Below are 10,029 nucleotides of genomic sequence, written 5' to 3'. Positions count from 1 at the left end.
TATTGGTGGTTGGCAATCAAAGAAATAGTGCATTTCTGCCACCTATTGGTAAGGAATGTGGACCAGGATGTTTACTAACACTAATGTATAACTTAGGAAAAATAAAAATCCCCTCTATCGACTTTGTTTGTCTAAGATACTGAAATAAAATCTTATAACATTTATTTCATGACTCTTTTTGAAAAATATCAATTGTATCCAGATGCATCTTTTCTCTCTGAGATTACAAATTAATTCTGCTCTTTCTGCTTCATACCTCTTACATTGCATAAAATCATGTTCAACTGTTTTCTGTTGTTCACAATACTCACACCCACCACGCTCGTGCTTTGCCATTTTGAATAGTGGATTAATTAATAGTGTATTATTTAATCCACAATGCCCAAATCTTAGGCCTTGTCCACACGTAGATGGGTATTTTTTTAATAAACGTATATCCACTATCCTCCGTTTTAAAAAAAAGTTCTGTCCACACAAAACTGCATAAATGTGCTATCCACAAGTTAATGAACATCACTCTGGCAGCTTTATGTATTGGGTTCCCAGTGGGGGGTGCCGCCATGCTCTATGAGGCGAGATGGAGAGGACGCCATCAACCTCCCAAGCATGGCCACCTCGCCAGCCACAGACCAACAAGCAGGCATACCCAAGCACCCCCAACTGGGCACCGCTACCCAACATTAATGCCGCCAGCACAGTACCCGTGATGGTTGGAAACTTAAAACTCCGGTTATCAGTGTCCACACTCGAATGCAAAGTTTGCCCAAATCTTCACTTTGGTCAGAGTTTACCAAAAGCCCCATTTTTATTGACCTTATCCTGCATTTTCGTGTGGATGACAGGCCAGACATTAGAAAACAATATTTGTTTTAGCAGATACCCGACTACGTGTTGACGAGGTCTGAGTCTTGGTATTACCGTTTCACATCTTCGATTTAAAACAGCTCTTCTCAGTTCTCCAACCTTCCTTTGGATTCTATAAAACCATCTCCCAGTTCTTTCTTCCTCCCATTGCTTTTGCCATTATTCCTTCAATCTCCTCTTCACTATGCCCTTCACCTCCATTCCGCTGTAACCTACAATCATGTCTACCCATTTCAGGGCCTTCAACGCTGCTGAAACTCTTTTGTATCTTTCTTCAGATTTGTGCCTTGACACAGATCTGCTGACAACTCCTTGGACTTCATTGCTTGGTTTCTACTCTGAAGAGACCATATGTAGACAGGTGTGTGTCATTCCTAATCATGTAGCAGAAAATTAAGTGAATTTACAACAGGTGGTTTCAATCAAGATGCAAGCTTCATGATCAAGAAGATCCACTGACGCCAAAGGCCTGGACTGATGTTTAGAAGTGGATTGTGCGGCAGCAGGCACTGGTTTGTGCCAACGACTTTGTTCACAATGAAACATTCAGCGATCACATGAACATATAGAACAAGAGAGACAAAGACAACCATAGGGAGAGGTGGTTGTCTACATGTCTATGTGACAGGGCAGGACTTTAGCGTGAAACAATGCAGCCACACAGAGGGACAAAGACGAGCCTGTGATCACACAACATGCTACGGCACTTGGACCAAATAAAGTTCTACAGTTCAGAATTGTGGGACGCCAGATGTGCAGCAGGCAATATGTAAATGTCGACAAGTGGGAACATGAGAACAAAATGTACATCGCAGAAAGACACGACACTCACACAACTGTGTATTGTTGGCTGCATGAACACACACACACGTACAGAGAGTTCAACACGTGCAAATATAATCCAATAAAAGCATGTGTATTCTCCAGATACACACGCCCTCCTCACCTTAACACTTCCATAGATTAAAGAGATCACCCTGACCTACATTATAGCAGCAGCATACCAACTGTTTATACACAACATAACACACACACCCTCATATCTTTAAGCTAATTCAGATTTATCACTTGTACTGTATGACCTGACTGAGAGTGGACCCGTTGCCATCAGTACCCCTTTTTACCTCCATCAACACCCCCACCCCATCCCACCCTTAGGCCCAGCTGTCTGTGGCACTCACAGAGCCTATGGGCTGACATGTGGCATTCGCTGCTCGCGGTCCCATCCCTGCTCTAGTCACAGTAGGATGGTATTCATGTCAAGTCCATGAGATGAATTCCTCAGGGTGACACAGTAAATTATAACACACATGGGAACTGTTGTGTCTTCCACCACTTAGTAACTGGATAAATATCAAACCCTCTTTTTAATGCAATATATTTATCCAGTCCATGTTTTGTAGGATATGCCCATCGTGACGGCACGACTGGTCCTCTGCACTCGAGGGCCCGATGTGTGAGACTTGCATGCTCTCTGTGCGTTGTATGAATTCTCTTCATTGGTGTTTCTCAAATGGGGGTACGTGTACCCCTAGCGGTGCACAATGGCACTACAGGGGATACTTGAGAGAGAAGGAGAAAGTGGAAAATTAACAAAGAAAGCATTAAAAATATGGGGTTTTCTAATGTTTATTTTCTAGTTAAAAATGATAGTCATAATGATGATGGTAGTTATAATCTTGATTAGAACATGAACTGAAAATACAAGGGTGCGTCTGCTGCGTTCACATCAAATGCATCTTCTGCGGCACCGGACGCGTCTGTCGCACGAAGCGTTCTGCAGGATCAAAAAATGTATCCATTTGTGCTTCATTTGCGTGTTTGAAGTGAAGCCCCGCCCACCAGCGACACATCCAACTCGGTGAGTTTCACTGCCTGCTGAAGCGAGGAGCTGCGCTCCTTTTTCTCCTCTCATAAACATAAACCACCAGTGAAAAAAGCCGGTGTGATTAGCGGCTAATGCTATCCTAGCTCAGTGTCAACTTTCAAAGGTGAAAACTACAGAGAGAATTTTTACCTGCTACTACCACCTCCTCGCCGATTCTCTTCCACTCCAAATCCTTCCTAGTCCGGTCCCAGTTATAAAGGCCGTGTCATACAGCTCCAGGTGGTCACACACAGCTTCTACTCCATGGTTGAATTGGTGAACAGACCGGTGTCTGTGTTGATGGCCTGACGTCATCAACAACAAAGACTCTGATTGGCTTTCGTCATGCGAAACAGCTGCAGGAGTTCAATGTTTTCAACTCTTGCAAATGTGCGAATATGACGAAAAATTTGGAGCGCGCTTGCACTTGCGCGGATCGGACCGCACTGCCGCACTTGGAAAATTTTGCCTCTGGGCCACGTCTATCCATTGACTTTGTATGTGATCTGGTCGCACAAACATTTCGTGACGCATCAGGTGTGAACGCAGCTTTACAACAGGTGGGAGATGAATACAATGATAAAAACTATAGAAATACATCTATTCAATCGGCACTAAATACTATTTTCTTCCACTTATTTGAAATGGGATTCTTTAAAATGTGTGTGATCACTGATTCATTCCATCATTACGCTCTATAGTTGTTTTTTCATAGAATTCTGATCAAAATATTTTCGTCGAATAAAGGAGGTAATTGGGCCAAAAAAGTTTTAAAGCCACTGTTCTACATACGATCTTCCTGTTCAGTGCAAAGCCCATGTGTCAAACTCAAATCTTGTCCTTTAAGTCAAGTGAATTTTATCTATAGAGCACATTTCAAAACAACAGATGTTGACCTAAGTGCACGACTAAAAAATCAGAAAGATAAGAGGATGCCAACCCATGTAATTAAAAACTTAAAAACAAACAGTAAAACCTTAAAATCAATTTGAAAAGGAACCGGGAGCCAGTGAAGAGAGGCTAAAACAGACGTAATGCGCACTCGTTTGCACGTACCGGTTCAGAGGTGGGCAGCAGCATCTTGGACCAACTGAATCAGAATCAGAATCAGAATCAGAATCAGAATCAGAAATGTTTTATTGGCCATGTACAGCCCCAAGGACAGTACAAGGAATTTGACTTGGTGGTTGGTGCACAAAACAAACAACAAAAAGAAATAAAAACAAAACAACAAAGAACAACTCAGCAACAATAATAATAATAATAATGATAAATATAAAGGATGAGGGATAAATAAAGGATAGATAGAGAATAAAGGATAAGTAGGATAAATATAAATATGTATATACAGTGCAGCAGACATCAAGCTGGTGGAGGTGGTGATCGGGTGGGGGGGGGGGGGGTTCAGTGGGTGACCTGGGGTGTGTTCATGTCGATGGTGGCAGAGGGAAAGAAGCTGTTCTTGTGTCTGGAGGTTCTGGTCCTGATGGACCGAAACCTCCTACCAGAAGGGAGAGATTGAAACAGTTTATGACCGGGGTGGGAGGGGTCGGCCACAATCTTTCCTGCACGCCTCAAAATCCTGGAGGCGTACAGGTCCTGGAGGGAGGGCAGATTGCAGCCGATGACCTTCTCTGCAGAGTGGATGATACGCTGCAGTCTGGCCTTGTCCTTGGCCGTAGCTGCAGCGTACCAAATGGTGATGGAGGAGCAGAGGATGGGACACCAGAGACTCAGTCAATCCGGGACAAGATAAAAGCATGAATGACTTTCTCGAAGTCTTTGAGGGAGAGAAAAGGATTCTAAGCTGAAAGAAGCTAGCTCTACTACTGCATTCATTTGATTTTTAAAAGTGAGGGTGCTGTCAAAAACAGCACCCTTCATTTAGGGACCCAGAGAACAAAGATCAAGCTGGCCCAAACAGTACAACTTCAGACACTTAGGTGAGGCAGTGGAATTAGGTTTTAGCGGTAAATAGATTTGTGTATCATATGCAGAACAACGGAAAGAAAATACCATATTTTTTAAAAAGAAGAGCATGTATATAGAAAAAAGAATATGGCCAAGGGTGGACCCCTGAGGCACCCCACAGGTGAGGGGAGCAGATAGGGAGGAAAAGTATCAATTCAGCCCTCAGAAAGAAGCCATAATTACTGCGAAAACAATAATAATTCTTATTCATTATAATGAATGTTTTTACAGATATTCCTACCCTGTAACAAACCATGTCTTCGTCAGCTCTGAAATGTAACTTTGATGAGGAAAGTTGTATGGAACAACACATTTTATGTTCAATTTAATAACTCAAAATTTAAATTATTATTTTTGTTAAACTATGCTTTATATGTAATTTTTTAAAAAGAATTTTCATTGTACTTTATTTTGAATATCAATGGTTGGATGCCACTAAAGTCTTACTGGAAATTATTCTCTTCAGTACTGCTTCACACATTTTTGTTTGAATGCATTTCAGGATATTCCTTAAAAAATAAAATTCTCCTACTTCAGAAAATTATCTTAAGCATTATTTTCTGGATGAATCTGAATAAAAATCTTTCATGTCAGACTAATTATTTGCCTCAATGCCCTTGGAAAACACCCAGCCCTGCATGTGGTGACTGGTTAAAAATTGGACCCAATCAAAGACAGTATATGTTTGCATAGCCATGATGTAAATTGTTGCAGTGTCCAACTCAGCTGCTGAATTCCACCGATAAGATCTCCCCGCTGTGATCCAACCCTATCCTTTGTGACCCTGAACTTCCTCAGACATGACTTGGTGATGTTGGGTTTGAATGCAGTGACTCAGCCAGTATAAGTCCAGAGTTTGGTGATTATGTAGATTTGAAATTTGCAGAAACAGATGTTCTTAATTACTTCCATAGCATGGAGTGACTTTTTAGTTCTTGGCCACCTCTCTGACCAATGCCTTTCTTTCCCAGTTACTCAGCTGGTCAAGCGGCCAGATCAGGGGTGGGGGTTCCCAGTGGTTCCAAGCTTCTTCAGGGCCTTCCAATGCGGCTGAAACTTTTTCGTATTTTTCTCCAGATTTGTGCTTTGACACAGTCCGGTTTGAGATATTTGCTGACAATTCTTTGGACTTCGTTGCTTGGTTTCTACTCTGAAGAGACATGTAGACAGGTGTGTGTCATTCCTAATCATGTATAATCAAGTGAATTTACAACTGGTGGCTCCAATCAAGTTGAATCTCAAGGATGATCAATGGAAATCAGATGCATCTGAGCATAGGTTGGCATGTCATAGCTGAGGGTGGTAAAACTTACAGTATATGATAGTATATGACAAAGAGTATTTTAGATTTTAATGTTTTGATCAATTACCGACCAATATCCAACTTACAATTTTTAAGCAATATTTTAGAAAAATTGTTTTTATTCAACTGAATGACTTTTTAGCTGATTTAAACATTTTTTTTGAAGTATCAATTGGATTTTATGTTTAACCACAGCACAGAGAATGACCTCCTCAAGATTTTAAATGACATTACGCACAACCTGGACTCAAAAAGTGTTGGTTCTACTAGACCTCAGTGCTGCTTTCGACACCGTAGACCACACAGTTCTTTTAAACAGGCTCAAACATCTGGTGGTTATCCTACCTTACAGACATATATCTTTTAAAAACATACATCATTAGTAAGTGTGTATGTATATTGTAAAAGTAGTAATAAAGTGTTTTTTGTGTGTGATATCATCGAGAGAACCTGGTTTTGTTTTGTTGTGATGGGGTAGGTATCCATATGTATAAGTCTTGCTTCAACCTACACCGTTTCGACTAAAGAATGAGACAGTTGAGTCGTGTTTGTTCTGTCTTGTTTTTCTGAAAACTGCCGAAAATAAATTCAAACTAAATTCAAAAATTCAGACAGAACTTTTATGGTAAGTTTGAATGGATTATCCTCTAAGGTTCATAAAATGCCATGTGGTGTACCTCAAGGATAAATTCTAAGCCCTGTTTTATTTCATCTGTATATGATCCCTCTTGGTGATGTCATCAGGAGGCACAGACTGAACTTTGGAATATACTGAATTAAAATGTCATTTGTGAATTTGTCTTTCCTCCCTAAAAACAAAACAACAAAAGTGTGACAGAATCCCTCCTACCTTATTTGTTGTTAAATATTATTCTTTTTACACTGTTGGGACTACATACATTTGCTGAGTGGGCGCCAACACTTGCAAATACAAGACAAAATGACCAAATTAGATGCTTTGTGTGTTAAACATCACACATTATCACAGTTGAGTTTCCTTCTTCTTCTACAGCCACGCACTGCTCGAAAAGAGAACAAGAAGAGCAAGGAAATCTATGTGTACTGGAAGCATTTTTTAATAAGCCCAGTACGTGCATAGAGGGCAGTCACTGATATTTGACAACAAAATATGCCAAATTACCTAAAATGTTGAGAGTTGGACCAGGATCAATCAACAGCACTACTTTATATCAAAATACATTTGGGGTTTAGTTACTCTTTAAGTAGTTTTTTCTGGTATCTGTACTTTACTTGAGTATTTTTTTTTTTTGGCAACTTTTCACTTTTACTCCTTACTTTTTTAAACAGATATCTGAACTTTCTACTCCTTAAATTTTAAAAATGAGCTCGTTACTTTTAAGATCTTCAAAGATGACATCACAACATAAAAAGACTGAGCATTTGCATTTTTTTGTTGTTGAAACATTTTATTTACAAATTTGATCTAAAAGTGCTATATTGTCCAGGTGTTCATAAAGGGTATCATATATCATTTATTTCCATGCAGCAGTATTCTACAAGTTCTGCTTTAAAAACCCTGTATTATATTTGAAGGGACATTTGTTTTACTTTTAACTTTTTTACTTAAGTACATTTTCATTTTTACTCAAGTAAGGGAGCAACTTTTTATTGAAGTATCTATACTTTTACTTGAGTACTGAAGACTAGTACTTTTGCCACCTCTGGTTAAATATCGCTTGTATGACCGAGTCCAATACGATGGGTTTATTATGTTCAGAAGCACATTTTGTGAATCAGGTGGTTGTAGAAAATATTTCATGGCATGAATACATACACATGGCTGGTCCTGGGCCCGGGGCCCACCCAGGAAGTGACTCCACCCTGTACCGATGCACAGAATTCCTCCTCTTTTCCTGAAGTGGTGCAGCTTCACAGCCATGAACCCACAGCCTTCTCTCAAAAGACTCCATTGTTTCCAGAATTCTGAGGCGAGTGAGTGAGCTAAAGGGAGTTACGAGGCTCGCCGTTGGAGCAGGGGCAGGGGCAGGGGCAGGGGCAGGGGTGGTGGGTGTTGGGCCGCTGCCTAAAACCACAGAGAGATTGAGTCAGACACAGAGCATCTCTGTGCGACTCACAGCAGCCGTTGGAGCCTTGGCTCACCTTAACAGTCGTATGAAAAACTGGACCAAATGACACAAAAACACACATAACTGTCAGACGACTCAACTTAAGGCCCCCTAGCCCTCCATATTTGGTCCTGTTTGTGCACCGACTGAAAGGGAGGTTCTTCTTTTTTTTGCAAAGATTACGAGCTTTATTTGAACAAGCCAATCAGTGCGGGCACTTAGACTCTGGAAACTTATTCATATATTTCACATTTTCTCGACTGAATAAAGCACATAAGAGGCACTTTAATGTTTCCATGATACATAATCAAGTAGAAAACAAGAAAAGTTCATCAAATCTAATAAAAACAATCTTTAATGCAAAAGTTTTGGTTTGAATCTTGCACTTTCCACTATGGGCAATGTTTTTTCACTAACACCAGAACCTGACCCTGATAATAGTGGAAGGATTGTGTAATGAATCATTGTTTAAATGAAACTCAACAATATTTGCTTATATCACATGATCGCAGTCATTTTAAATGTTAACAGTTGAAAAAACTACAAATTCTTACAAAATTCTTAAATTTTCCATTAATTATGAAATAACATTTCCCTTAATTTACAGTTTTTCTCGATTGATCAGACACTAAGTTCCATTCACTGCACACAGGCACCAAATTACTACATATATTTCTCAAAAACAGGACTCTGATGTCAAAACCTCGAACACAATTCATGGTTTACACACATTTTCCAAAACTCTTGCACTCATTTTGCAAAAGACTGAAGACATTTTTTGCTCATTTGAACACACTTTTCACTGATAGCACTGTGTACAATACAGCACTCTTATTTAGTGTAAGATTATTTTTATTTAGTAATATACAGTCAGGCACTGCAATGGTCCCCTCTGATTTATTTTGTAGGATGCATTTATGATTACTGTAAGCTGTCATTTTTGAGGACTGTTTCATTTTTTTTGAGTGAGAGACAGTGTTTTGCATTTAGCAGTGCAGTGTGCTACTTTTGCACTGTCCTAATTTTGAAAATAAAGTGCCCTTTTGACTTAAGTGTACAGTGCTCTGTGAATTGTGTCCTATAAAGAAAATAAGGTGCAGTGTTTCGGGAAATATGTGCTATTTTTTAGGAACAGTGTCTTATCAATCGGGAAAAACTATCATTTAAATTGGTCACAAAATCAAATAAATTGAAAGTAAAGATGCTGCAGGGACTGATATCATATCTGTCACTTATTGTTTGGATATGGTCACTTTCTTACATATTTTGTTGTTTATGTATTCGTAGATGTGCAAACTATGGCACAATAATGTTGAAATGAATGGGTTTCATGCATAAAATCTGTGGATCACTTTAGATGAACTGCTCCATCATTGGCCCCTGAACTAAAATGAGTTTGACACCCCTGTTCTAGTACTTCCTACATCACAGCAATGAGGGTTGTGGGGGGTGGGGATGGTGCATTAACTGGGATGTCATCACATAGGTAACTCATCACAGAAATATAAACAATGGCAGTTTGTCATGCCCTGATATTTGCTCCTGTGTTTGTATCATGACGGATGCTATTGGTCAGCGTGATTCCATTATCACTGTACTTACACCACAGTGGTAGAGGTGAGTCGTTGACGCACTGGCGGTTACATGAAGATTATGCAGGGATGTGTGAGGAGGTGGAGTATATTATACTAGATATGGTAGTATAGCTTTGTATGCTAGTAGTGACACCCAGCCCAAGGATGCAGCGTTAGCAAGCCCAGCTACTGATCCAGGGTCAGGCCTTTCACGCCAACCCTGTGTAACGACAGCACAGTTGGAGGATTGTTGGTTGCAGGGTAAATATGAACTGCAGGATTCTTGTTGTCTGAAAAGGTGGGTATTTCATCTCTCTAGTATTAGCTTAAATATATCAAATCATGGAAAAAGAAAAGAGCGCC

This window comes from Gouania willdenowi, chromosome 7 (genome assembly GCF_900634775.1).
Source record: "Gouania willdenowi chromosome 7, fGouWil2.1, whole genome shotgun sequence".
NCBI classification, from domain to species: Eukaryota; Metazoa; Chordata; class Actinopteri; order Blenniiformes; family Gobiesocidae; genus Gouania; species Gouania willdenowi.
This window is presented reverse-complemented; position numbering follows the sequence as displayed.